Raw genomic sequence first — 13,755 nt, forward strand, 5'->3', positions numbered from 1 at the left:
TTGACAAAATGATGGACTGGTTAATAGGCATATCTTGTACTTTGTAAATGAAAGAGCGGTAATAGTTGTGCTCAATTTATATCTTTGAGAAAAGAGCCTTTTAATTGTACAAAAAGGGGGAATTGTAGATTGCTGTCAGTGCACAGGTGAGGGCAGGCAAGATAAGGCGAGAGCCTGTGATTGGGCAGTGGCAAAGAAAGGTGGGCTGAGAAATATAGAGACAAGGACAGAGGGAAGGCGGGACATAGGAGGAGATGGAGAGGAGGAGACAAGATGGAACCTACAGGAGAGGAAGAGGAGCCAGAACCACACAGTCCTGGGAACCATAAGTACTGGGTATTTCTAGGATAGATGATTAAATAATAATTAGGGTGCATCTGCCCTATCTAGGTGTGTAGCTTGTGTTTGTATCAATTGAGTTTTGAGCTCATTGTACGGGACATTTCATGGTTGAGAATTTTCTAATATAAATCTGACTGATAAATTACAAGTCTCTAGAGTTTTGATTTTACCAGGTTATGGGGATTTGTGACAGCTAACCGTGGGTGGGGGGGTGGATGGCTAGAAATGTGAGCAGAATCCACAGCAAAGGAGCCATGAGGTGGGCAGTCGCTGCATGGGCCTCACCATGGAGGCGGTGAGACCATGGGCCAGCATGGGATGGTGCCTTTTTAAATATTTCCTGCTATAGGTGTCTAAGATAAAAAGTTGTTTATAGCATCCATTCTCCCTGCTCTCCAGAATGACATCCCAGGCTAAACATGGCTGGTAAGTAATTATATTGCAATGATCCAAATTCTATTAATATAATTCAGGACATATGAGGAGCCACAGGAAAGAACACTAAAGCTTGGAATAGCCAAGATGCAATTCACAGACCACATGAAGCTCAGGAAGAAAGAAGACCAAAGTGTGGGTGCTTCGGTCCTTCTTAGAGGGAGGAACAAAATATTCACAGGAGTAAATACAGAGACAAAGTGTGGAGCAGAGACTGAAGGAAAGGCCATCCAGAGACTGCCCCACCTGGGGATCCATCCCACATACAGTCACCAAACCCAGACACTATTGTGGATGCCAAGAAGTGCACACTGATAGGAGCCTGATATAGTTGTCTCCTGAGAGGCTCTGCCAGAGCCTGACATATACAGAGGCTGATGTTTGCAGCCAACCATTGGACTGAGCATGGGAGTCCTGACAGAGGACTTAAAGAAAGGACTGAGGGAGCTGAAGAGGTTGTAACAATATCAACCAACCAGAGCTCCCAGGGTCTAAACCACCAACCAAGGAGCACACATGGAGGGACCCATGGCTCTAGCCGCATAGGTAGCAGAAGATGGCCTTGTCGGGCATCAATGGGAAGGGAGACCCTTGGTCCTGTGAGGGCTTAATGTTCCAGTGTAGGGAAATGGGATGTCAGGGATACAGGTGTGGGTGGGTGGGTTGGGGAGCACCCCATAGAACTAGGGGAGGAGAGATGGGATAGGGAGTTTCTGGGAGGGAAATTGGGAAAGCGGGTAACATTTGAAATGTAAATAAATAAAATATCCAATAAAAAAAGTAAACAGTGGTTACAAGTATCAAAAAAAAAAAGGAAATAATACTTGAGATAGGAGAATGGATTGGTGTCTACCAGCATAATAAGGGGCTGGGCTGGGGTGGGGATGGGGATGGGAGGTACATTACAGACATAAAGATGAGCCTCTGTATTAGGAACATGTCAAAGTCCTAAACATGAGGCTTGAAGGGTTCAGCTTGGGCAAAAACCCTGAAGGTGATTCAGATCGTGCCAATAAATTCAGATTATGCCTAATAGGAAATGAGTCATCTTTAATGGTTCCAAATAAGTATAATCCAATCAACACTATGGGAGAAGCCTTGGTGTAGCTGCATGGAAAGTTTCAGGAAAAGAAAGAGATGGCAGTAAGAACAGTGAGATCGCCGTATTCCAGCTGCAGATCCTGGTGCTTGGGAATGGGCTCTCGGATTCCTGGATTGCCCCGGTGGGCTGGGTTACTTGCTTGGGCAAGCGGCCCCCTAGAAAATGAGATTTACAATAACCAATGAGATTAGCTGGGCAGAGTAAAATGAAATTTTATGCCCAGTGCTCAGAATGGTGTTCAAAAGAACATAAAAGTGTTTTGTTTTTATCCTGTTAGAGCCTAACACCATAGGAAGACAGAAATGATATAGAAAAGTTAGGAAATATTGAAAGCACTTGGGAGTGGCAGCTTGTTGGAGTAAAATGTATATACATAAGGAAAGGGGGATTCCCCAGGTTCTGGGCTTGAACAGCTGCGTGAGGACGGCCCCCTCAGGAGAAAGAGCAATGCTGTTTGGTTTGAAGGTCAAGGGTTGTTAGTAAATAGTGAGTCATAGTTGCTCAGAAACCCCCTGAAGAGGACATGTTTCGAGGCATTGGGGAGCACAGATCTTCAGCCCTGGAGTGATATTCTTAGGCCGAGAATGAAGAACTGAATCCCATCCGCATCGAGTACGGACTAAAGCCACAGAAGTGTGTGGTCAGGCCAGTGCTGAGGGGAGGTGGCTGCAAACAAACTAGCAAGAGAGGGGGCCTAAAGAAGGACATTGGGAAGACAACATAAAGGAAGAAGAAAACCACAGCACAGCAAGTGAAAGGAGACACAAGGCCACTTGTCGCTTGGCGATGCCATGGACGGCAGCCACCAGATCGTGCACTTCACCAGAGCAGTGGCTCCCGACTCCAAGTTTTATGAAAATGCTCATCTGTCTGTGGCCTGCTCTGCAGAGTCCAGCTCGGATCTATTCAGGCTAATTTGCATGGATGGTTTCAATCCCAGAGGCAAAACAAATCTATGATTTTATAGCTTAATACTCGAGTTTTCCATTTCAAGAAGCAGATGTGGGTGCTCGCTTCGGCAGCACATATACTAAAATTGGAACGATACAGAGAAGATTAGCATGGCCCCTGCGCAAGGATGACACGCAAATTCGTGAAGCGTTCCATATTTTTTTATAATTGCCAGATGCTGGAAAGAACCCAGGTATCCCTCAACAGAAGAGTGGACACAAAAAATGTGGTATATCTACACAATGGAGTACTATTCAGCCATTAGAAACAATGAATTCATGAAATTCTTAGGCAAATGGATGGAGCTAGAGAACATCATACTAAGTGAGGTAACCCAGACTCAAAAGGTGAATCATGGTATGCACTCACTAATAAGTGGTTATTAACCTAGAAAACTGGAATACCCAAAACATAATCCACACATCAAATGAGATACAAGAAGAAAGCAGGAGTGGTCCCTGGTTCTGGAAAGACTCAGTGAAACAGTATTTGGCAAAACCAGAACGGGGAACTGGGAAGGGGTGGGAGGGAGGACAGGGGAAGAGAAGGGGGCTTACGGGACTTTCGGGGAGTGGGGGGGGGCTAGAAAAGGGGAAATCATTTGAAATGTAAATAAATTATATCGAATAAAAAAAAAGAAGCAGATGTGGGTAATTCAGCTTTCTAACAAATACCAATTGCTTGTTAAATCAAGAACTAAAATGCAGACTAACTCTTCAACCAGGCAATTACCCAAGGAATGGGAGAAAAGTCATGCTGTTCTTTTGGTTCACCTTTTGGCTAGATGATGGATTTAGAAGAGATTTCCTGATGTGATTTATCTGAATCATCATCTAGTCCACTGTACATTAAAAAAACAAACAAACAGCAGGTAATATTAGCTCACAAGGAAATCATGATCCTATAGAATTCTCACAATTAGACTACACTGGTTAAGGCTGAATAGGAAACAGAATCAAAACTACTTTCACAGAAATGCATCTCTCCATCATTTAAAGGATTTAGAAAAATCCCGACCCAATGTTGGAACATGCACAGTAAACTCGTGTGTGTAATTTTGACGTTCATATGCTCATTACACATTGAACCTTAGTCAGCACCATGAAGATGACAGGGCAAACAGCAACATTTAAGGGAAATAACCCCATCACATCAATGGAGCGCACATCTGTGAAAGGATAACTCAGAAACAGGAAAGGATAACCCGAAGTGGGTTTGGGAGTTGGAGAGATGACACTGCTGGTAAAGGTATTCGATGGTGATCTCTGGAACCCACTGTGGATGCACACACACAGATAGCTGTAAAAACTGGTAATGAATGCGTGGTGATGAGCACAGGCCGTAAGGACAATCAGAGCGCCTGATTTAGTTTAGTTAGGATGAGGAAGGAGGGGTCTCCCTTAGGAGGTGATTTCAAACTGTGACATAAATAGGAAGAATAGGGTAGTCTGAGAAAGTGAGAGAAAGCATTTGGCAAGATGTGAGTTCAGTGGATCCCTAAGTTGAGTGGATAGGACTCCCATGGGAGAGAGGTGATGTGGCTACTGTCGTTGCTTTTCAAAGGTGAACGGAAGCTAAAACAAGAACAGAAAAGGTGGATCAAGAGGTGACACTGGAGCACAGAGAAGATGAGAGTGAGAGAATCTTCCTCACTGAGTCGACATGACTCTTCTTTTGAAGTCAATGGGGAAAGACAATAGACACAGGAGAAACAGGGAATGGAAAGTGAGTCCCAGGACTCTCTCCAGTAAACTGGTGGATGGTGGTGTCATTTCTGGAATTCAGCATGCTGACAGTTTCTGGGGATGGACAGGGCACACTTTCAAGATGTTTGTAACACGTGTATGATGTCCCAGAGAAGCTGGGATGGCAGATGGTGGAGCAAGTCTGTGGTTCAAAAAGAAAGAAAATCTGTGAATGGATAGCCCGACCCATGCTTTTGGAGAAACTGAATCTCTTCTTCCTAAGCCGTTTCTTTCTGTGTCCCATTTACAGGAGCAGTTGTCTTTAAAACCGAATCTTCCTTAGGAGTTTTAAACCCACATGGAAGCCCTTGGTTGTATTGAAGATGCGTGTAATATCCATGCATGTTGGTGCACACCTCTGATCCCACCACTCCAAAAGTACTTGTCAGGGTGAAAGAATCAGTCTGTTGCCAGAAATACACTGATAGTTGTTTAGTGGATCCACACAGTGGCAAGAAATGCCCTTTCCCAAGTCCATCATCCTGGCGGGTTGCCCGTGGACATGTGTGACACCCTCCTCCTCTATGTGGACTTCATTTTCACTGTAGATTTTTTTTCTCCCAGTGCTTCCTATAAACCTAGACTCATTCTTGAGGCCCAAATTAGATTCTTCAAGTGTCATGTGTATTTCTGGAACCTTCTATAGTTAATTTCTACCCTAGTGCCTCTTTCATGTTATTTGCACATGTATCACCCGAGGACCTGTTAAGATGCAGATTCTGACTTGATTGGTCTGCAGTGGGGTCTGAGAATCTGCATTTCTAATGAACTCCCTAGTGACACAGCTGTCTGGTCTGTGGATCATGGTCTCTGACAATGGTGGCTGCATAGAGCGTTATTACTATGTATTGTACTAACACCAGAGTCAGTGGTTCACCTCCTAATGGAGGCACATGATTCACACCCCTGAAAGTCTTAGGGCTTTGTCTTTACATTTGTTCTTCAAAAAGACATGAAGATGAAGAGTAATCTTTAAAAACTGAACTTTAAAAAGATTACATACCTGGTTAGAAAAATTCTTTCTAAAACTTAAAATACTACTTGAGTTTATCCACCTGGGCCAGGCAGGACCTGGATGATAAGCTGTGGCCATTCACATAGATGCTACTGCACCGTAGGAGGCAAGATCCTTTCTTGTCCCTTCCCCAATTGGTGACAAACTGTTAGAAATCTGGGTAGCAGACAACAGCACCTACCACATGCTTTGCTCCTGCAGTCATCAGGTAAAGGGGCAGAGGTGATCCACCTGAAGGACAGCTTTTGGATCTCACTTAAGTAAGTGAGAAGGTTCTGTGAGGAGTGCTGACTCTCCCTAGACATGAGAAATTCCATCCAAACACAGACTGGAGCGGTGCTAACAGTCTGTAAGCAAGACTTTGAGAGAATCAATGGGTCTTAAGAGACAGAAGGCTTCTTCCCACCTACTGACAGATAGTGCTGTTTCTGGCCGGTAGCTTAGCAGGTACTGATCTGGCTATCTGGCACAAACTGGGAGGCATGCAGATCTAATTGAAGGCAGCTGGCATTTGAAGGGAGACAGAGGATACTAGGATTCTGGGACCCCCTGCTGTTTGCATCTCTAATGAAGGATCAAGGATGCTTCTCTAGGAAGTTGATACCTCTCTGGGAGGTTGGCATGGAGACTAAGGATGAAGTATTAAGGCATCTGGAATGCTTAACTGGTACTGATAATTTTGTTGCTTCTAAAGCATCAAAACAAGCTACTTGGTTCCCAGATCGCTCAAATGGTCCTTAATCTGGGCCCCTTTGTCAGATAGCCATTCTCTGCTAGGTTTGGGTCAAAACACAGTTGGGGTCCCATATCAGACATCTTGTCTATCAGATATTTCCACTAGGACTCATAACAGTAGCAAAATCACAGTTATGAAGAGGCAGTGACATAACTTTATGGCTTGGAGTCACCCCATCATGCAGAACTGTATTAAATGGCCACAGCATTAGGATGGTTAAGAATCACTGGCATAGAGTCTATCTAGCCTGCGGTACATTTTCAGATCCTTCCCTACAAAGTTGTGTGTCAAAGTTGAGCATGGCAGAGTAAAAGGTTGATTCAGGGAAATACTGAGGTTCCCTCCTTTTGGTTGGAGAAACTGGATTGTGTGGGCCACACCCTTAATTAATCTGAGACAGATAAAGATGAAATCGATTTGCTATGCACCTGCCTAGTATGCATGAAGAAGTAAGAGTGAAACTATGGTTTGTTTCTTTGTTTGTTTGTTTGCTTTTAGAAAAATGCACAGCAGTAGTAGAAGTCATCGCGTTAAGTAAAGCAAGCCAGACCCGCAGAGATAAGCTATAAGGGTTTTCTTTCATATGTAAGTTTATTGGGGAAAGACAAGAACATAAGAATACTATTAGGGATGTGAGGGGAGGGAAGGAAGAAGAGGGTTAAGAAAGGATAAGAAAAGTAAATATGATTGAATTAAATACCAGTATTAAAATGCCATGGCGAAACCCCTTTGCTTCGTACATTTTTTTTATTCATAAAAACACATAGAAGGAAAATAACACATAGAAGAGTGAACCATGGGAGGAAAGGAGCAGGCAGAGACAGAGCCACATTATGTCTGTATTTTCTTATTTTGGTTCTTTCAGTTAAGAATTTACAAAGTAAGTGATGTTAAAAAAATCTTATCAAGCCTGCCCAGCACTGTAGTTATTTATTGTATTATTGTTAAGCCTTGCACGCCTGTAATATTTCATAGTAACCTTTATCACAATGATTGTTTCCCCTTTGCCTAAGCCTTAAGAGATTTCTTAGATCTCTCGATAAACATGGCACCAGAACCCCAGAGACCGTCCAAGCTGCAGAAGTTTCTTCTTTTTTTTCCCCTAAATGCTAAACACCCTTTGGTGGCTATTTCGGGTTTTCTTTCCGACCCAAGGTTTCAGGGAGTGAGCTGCATGCAGGTCACGGGGAGTTGAGCCTGGAAAATCCCAGTGGTCAGCAGGCTCCAGTCTGCTCAGTGGAGAGCTCAGCACTGGGAGTGTCAGTGTTACTGCAGTCCTGACCTTGCCTGACCTCCAGTGTCTAGGGCCACAGCAGAGCAGAACTCCTGACTGAGGGAGCTGGAGATAAGAGGCCTCAGCTGGGCACAAGGAGCATGACCACACCCTGGATGGAATGGAATGAGAAGGGTCAGACCTCCCCCAACTTCCCGTGCTCCTCCCCTTGAGGGGGTGGGACTTTCACCAGGTAGGTCTGCAGTCCTTTTACAAGTGGACTGAACAGATGAGAGTTCTCCAAAGGAATGTCAGACAGCTTCTACTGCAAGGGCAGAGTGCATAGGAATCCTAAACAGCACGCAGCAGCGTGACTGCCTTCAGAAACTGATCAACTGATGTTTCACGCCGGTATACGCTTTTTGGCAGGTAATCTTCTGAATTAAAAAAAAAAAAAAAGAAACCCACGTTATCCTTGTAAACAAAAGTATGTATGTAAAGTCATATTTAAATAGAAAGCTAAAGAAAACAACACCAAAGCTCTAAGAGACCCACTGCTCAGCCATTGACAGCTAGCCCCTGCTCTTTGATTTTCCTTGTATCCTATGTTTTTGGCTACCTAGTTCATCTTTTTAACACTAGCTACTGACCAAAGTTCATCAGGCTTTGTTCTGGGAGCTAGAAATACACCTTGGCAACTGTAATTATCTGGAAGCAGATGATTGGTTGACTTCTAATAAAAAAAAATCAATTAGCAACAGATTCTGGAGCACCTATAGTGCATGCTGGGCTCCACTACAGGATACAAGGCTGAACAAGATGCTGCTGAAGGGTCTGAAAGCTGCCACGCTGTGGGCTCCCTGTAAACCTGGCTGTGTGCCAGATGCTGGGGACATCATAGCGTTCATCACCGTTCAGAAGTGTCGTCTTGGAGCTCCATCTAGTAGGTGACATGTGACAAGCATGTATTAACAATAGGGCCAAGTTAGATGGTCCCTAGCTGCTACTTAATAATATTAAAGATGCATTTCCTTGGTCATGTTAATCATGGTGTAGGTGTTGCCTGTGCTAGCCTAGTATCTAAGGTAGAGCAGCGTTCACAGAAGTTTTCCATTTACAGTGTTTGGAAGCCAAGACTCGGAACTTCAAGGCGTGGAGGTAGAGACAGCTGTCAGGAAAGGAATTCTGACAAAATCATAGCTGGGAGCTGAAGGATGAGTGGCTTCGGTCCTCATGTCCTCCTGAGAAGGTGTGACCGAGCTCTAGTTAGTGAGTGAGGGAAAGGACTTAGAAATTGAGAAACTAAATTTGCCTAACATTCCAAGAAAGATGAGCAAGGGCACATTTACTCCAAATCTATCCGTCTGCTGGACTGTGCTCAGAAGCCTAATACTGTAATTAAGGGAACCATGGGGAACGGAGATTAACACTATCGCTTAGAAGGCATGGGTTTCAGTGAAGTTGATGCTCCGTGCTGTGTTCCAACGCATTTTGCGAAGCACTGAAGAGACACAGACTATTTACAGAAAACTCAGAGCTTGCCACAGGGAGAGGAGCCTTCACGAGCCTCTGAATGGTCAGCAGGACAGGTGAGTAGTTGGAAATCCAAGAGGTGGCAATACTGTCATCCCATGAAGACTCACTGAATAGAGGAGAAGTTGAGGTGTGAGCGTGGGTGGGCGTCTTGGAAGATGTTGAGTGAGCCTATGTGACTAGCAGAAGCATTCAGGTGGGAGGGGTTGAGAGTGGGCAGGGGCTGGTGAGATCAGCTGGAGTATGGAGGGTTTGCACTTGAGGGGTATAAAAAGGAGATGACTCCAGAGTGGTTGTACCAATTTGCAACCCCACCAGCAGTGGAGGAGTGTTCCTCTTTCTCCACATCCTTGCCAACACCTGCTGTCTCCTGAGTTTTTAATCTTAGCCATTCTGACTGGTGTAAGGTGAAATCTCAGGGTTATTTTCATTTGCATTTCCCTAATGACTAATGAAGTTGAGCATTTTTTAAGATGCTTCTCTGCCATCCAAAGTTCTTCAGGTGAAAATTCTTTCTTTAGCTCTGTACCCCATTTTAATAGGGTTATTTGGTTTTCTGGAGTCTAACTTCTTGAGTTCTTTATATATATTGGATATTAGCCCTCTATCAGATGTAGGGTTGGCTCTGGAAATCAGTCTGGCGGTTCCTCAGAAAACTGGGCACCTCACTTCCAGAAGATCCTGCTATATCACTCCTGGGCATATACCCAGAGGATTCCCCAGCATGTAATAAGGATACATGCTCCACTATGTTCATAGCAGCCCTATTTATAATAGCCAGAAGCTGGAAAGAACCCAGGTATCCCTCAACACAAGAGTGGATGCAAAAAATGTGGTATATATACACAATGGAGTACTATTCAGCCATTAGAAACAATGAATTCATGAAATTCTTAGGCAAATGGATGGAGCTGGAACATCATACTAAGTGAGGTAACCCAGTCTCAAAAGATCAATTATGGTATGCACTCACTGATAAGTGGATATTAACCTAGAAAACTAGAATACCGAAAACATAATCCACACATCAAATGAGGTACAAGAAGAATGGAGGAGTGGCCCCTTGTTCTGGAAAGACTCAGTGAAGCAGTATAGGCAAAACCAGAACAGGGAAGTGGGAAGGGGTGGGTGGGAGAACAGGGGGAGGGAAGGGGGCTTATGGGACTTTCGGGGAGTGGGGGGCTAGAAAAGGGGAAATAACTTGAAATGTAAATAAAAAATATATCGAATAAAAAAAAGAAAAAATAAATTGCAGTGCAGAACACACACACACACACACACACACACCAAAAAAAAAAAAAAAAGGAGATGACTCAGTCCTCCATTATCATGGGCTCTCCAAAAAAATCTTGAAGAGTCTTTCTGCCTATGCCCTGAGGAATTCAACTCGGGAGCAGAGGATCAGCTACCAGGCCCTCATCTCAGGGGGCGTTAGACATCATGCATGTGTTCTCTTACCAGGGAAAGCTCTCTGGAGAGACTTTGGGAGTTTTCACACTTCTCTTTAAGCCCTCAGATAGATGCCAGTCAGGGCAGAGGTTGCAGGATTCCTTTCCGGGACTTGAACTCAATACATTACTGTGCGCACCAGGAAACAAGAACAGAAGACTTGTGACTAACACAAATATAGCGTGCCAGTACTGCAGTGCACTCTGGGTAATTTGCCAACACTGCAGTGCCTTGTGAATCATTTACTGTTTTACACAGGATCCACTCTGGTCCACTCTTCTCTAAATGATATTTTATGTATTTTTTCTGAACAAAAATATCATCCAAAAGACTCCATTCTAGTTCAGGTTTATAGCAGAATCAGTCCTCAGTTGTTGAGTGGTAAGAAGATCTCCCTTAAGTATTAAACATATATAATGAACAGTTTTGTACCATTATTAATTTTTTAAAAATATTTTTAAATTTATTTATTTATTTATTTTGGTAAGTGCTTTTAGTTTTAGAGCACATAGCCCAAGTTGGGGTGAGTAGAATACAGGTTTGGATAATTCCACATGCCCTAGTCATTTTCTAGGATACACATTATCAAATGCATCTAATTCTCCAGGGCATATTGAATTTGTGTTTTGAAATGAGGTCATATATTTCACAGTGTACTGACTGGTTTTGTGTGTCAACTTGACACAAGCTGGAGTTATCATAGAAAAAAGGATCCTCCCTTGAGGAAATGTTTCCATGAGATTCATCTGTAAGGCATTTTATCAATTAGTTATCAAGAGGGGAGGACCCATTGTGGGTGGTGCCATCCCTGGACTGGTAGCCTTGGGTTCTATAAAAGAGCAGGATGAGCAAGTGAGGGGAGCAAGCCAGGAAGTAACATCTCTCCATGGCCTCTGCATCAGCTCCTGCTTCCTGTCTTGAGTTCTGGTCCTGACTTCCTTTCGTGATGAACAGCAATGTGGAAGTGTAAGCTGAATAAACCCTTTCCTCCTCGACTTGCTTCTTGGTCATGATGTTTGTGTAGGAATAGAAATCCTAAGATGCACAGCTAGTCTCATCCTCTCTATGTAGCTGAGAATGACCTTGAATTCTTGGTCTTCAGGCCTCCATTTCTCAAGTGCAAGGGCTACAGACATGCACTACCCTGTCTGGTCTATAAGTTGCTGGGGATTTAACCCAGGCCTGCATGCACTAGGTAAGCACTATATCAAGCTGAACCACAGTGCCAACCCTAATGTTCAATTTTGAATTTTTATTTTGCTTTTGCTAATTTAAAGCATTTGGAGCCAATGAGAATCGCGGCTCTTTTAAATTTGGGAACACTGACTCTCTGCCTCAGCGGCTTCCACTGTGAAGGTGGATAACACAGTTACATTCCAAGTTGTGGTTTGAATGAAATCACTGAGGCAAACCACCTGGGTGACAACGTGGACCACAGTGCAGGGAAGCCAGTGCCCCGCCCTCATTCTCAAGGAGCAGGCAGAGGTGCCACTGCGCTCCTTCACTTTGCATTTTTCCTTTATTGCTGGTATGAGCAAGCATCTGTTTCAGGTCAGGTCTATTGTGCCAATATTTTATCTAGGCATGCTTTTATTTTCCTTTTTTAAAAGTTCTGTATAGCCGGGCGGTGGTGGCACATGCCTGTAATCCCAGCACTTGGGAGGCAGAGGCAGGCGGATTTCTGAGTTGGAGGCCAGCCTGGTCTACAGAGTGAGTTCCAGGACAGCAAGGGCTATACAGAGAAACCCTGTCTCAAAAAAAAAGAAAAAAGTTCTGTATATATGGGTGCATGCATGCATGCATGCATGCATATCAGAACCATATGTGAATGTAGTGCCCCTGGCGGCCAGAAGAGGGCATAGGATCTCCTCAGACTGGGGTTGCAGGTAGTTATGGGTGCTGGGAATGGAGCCTGGGTTATCTGGGAGAGCAACCAGTGCTCGAACCACAGAGGCATCCTCACTGGGGCGTGTTTTAATGCCACTGCCCCTTCCTATTCTCTTCTGTTTCCCTTGTCCCACAGGAGTCCTGGGTTTTTTGTTTTGTTTTGTTGGTTGGTTTTTTTGTTTGTTTGTTTGTTTGTTTGTTTGTTTTGGCTTTTTCGAGACAGGGTTTCTCTATGTAGCTCTGGCTGTCCTGGAACTCACTTTGTAGACCAGGCTGGCCTCGAACTCAGAAATCTGCCTGTCTCTACCTCACAAGTGCTGGGATTAAAGGCATGCACCACCACCGCCCGTCTCCCACAGGAGTCCCAAACTGGACTCTATAACCTCTGTTCACCACCTGGTCCAAGATCACCACTCTGGCAACTGGATTCGAGGAACAATATTAGCATGATGTATCAAACACTAGAAAGGTATAGCACCCTTCCTACAAACTCGCAGCTCAGAAGCTGCCAGCTTTCCAGGTAGACAGGAAGCCCCAGTGGCTACGGGTTCAACTTTGCAGTTATGTGACACTTCCCCATCAGCAGAATTGGTCTCTTCAGAATGTACTGAATAACACCTATTGAGTAAATACCATGAAGGGTATAGGCAGAGGGGAGAATTTGTTCTGTTTATTCTTGGCACCCAGGTACCGTAGTCAGCACTCTCTGCCACTACAATCAATTCTCAGATAATTATAATATCACAGAGCCAATTTTTGAAGCATCTTTGAGAAACATTTAATTAGGTTCTTAGCATTGTAATTAGCAGGGCATGTAGCAGTCTTCTGCAGAGAGGACTTGGGTGGATTTCTCTCTCCCTTGTAGTTTCTGGATAAGAAATGCATAAAATCTGCTTTCTTCTTGGTCACTGATGGTGTCAAAAATAAAAAATGAGGACTTGAGTATATAATTTAAAATGATAAAAGCTTACCTTAAAAAAAACCCAAAAGTTTGGAAGACCAGAAAGGCAGAGAAGATGGGGGACAGTTAAGATGCTACTTTTGTTTCTCTTCTTTCAAAATACAATGTCAAAGGTACGTTTTAAAACAATAGCTCCATTTAGAAAACGATGATTATGTAACTCTTAAAATTGGAAACAGCAAAAAGATAAAACAAAAACCCAAAACTGTTAAAAATTGCCTTTTCTTAAACTTGGATCTCAAAGTAAATTAAAACTAAAATTAAAAACTTAATTTTTAATTTTAGACTTTTCTATATCATTTTTGATTGTTTTTTTTTACTTTTAAAAATGTCTGTATTGAGATATGTTACATACCATCCAGTTCATCCATTAAAAACACAATGTT

At 43.5% G+C, this 13,755-nt stretch overlaps 1 non-coding gene across 1 annotated transcript; it reads left to right on the plus strand.

Moving 5' to 3' along the window:
* Positions 1–2,885: 2,885 nt before the first annotated feature.
* On the plus strand, positions 2,886–2,992 carry LOC127676913 (U6 spliceosomal RNA). The gene has a single exon (XR_007976321.1). It is a non-coding gene; the product is annotated as a U6 spliceosomal RNA (small nuclear RNA).
* The last annotated feature ends 10,763 nt before the right edge of the window (positions 2,993–13,755 follow it).

Source organism: Apodemus sylvaticus, chromosome 1, assembly GCF_947179515.1.
Source record: "Apodemus sylvaticus chromosome 1, mApoSyl1.1, whole genome shotgun sequence".
NCBI lineage: Eukaryota > Metazoa > Chordata > Mammalia > Rodentia > Muridae > Apodemus > Apodemus sylvaticus.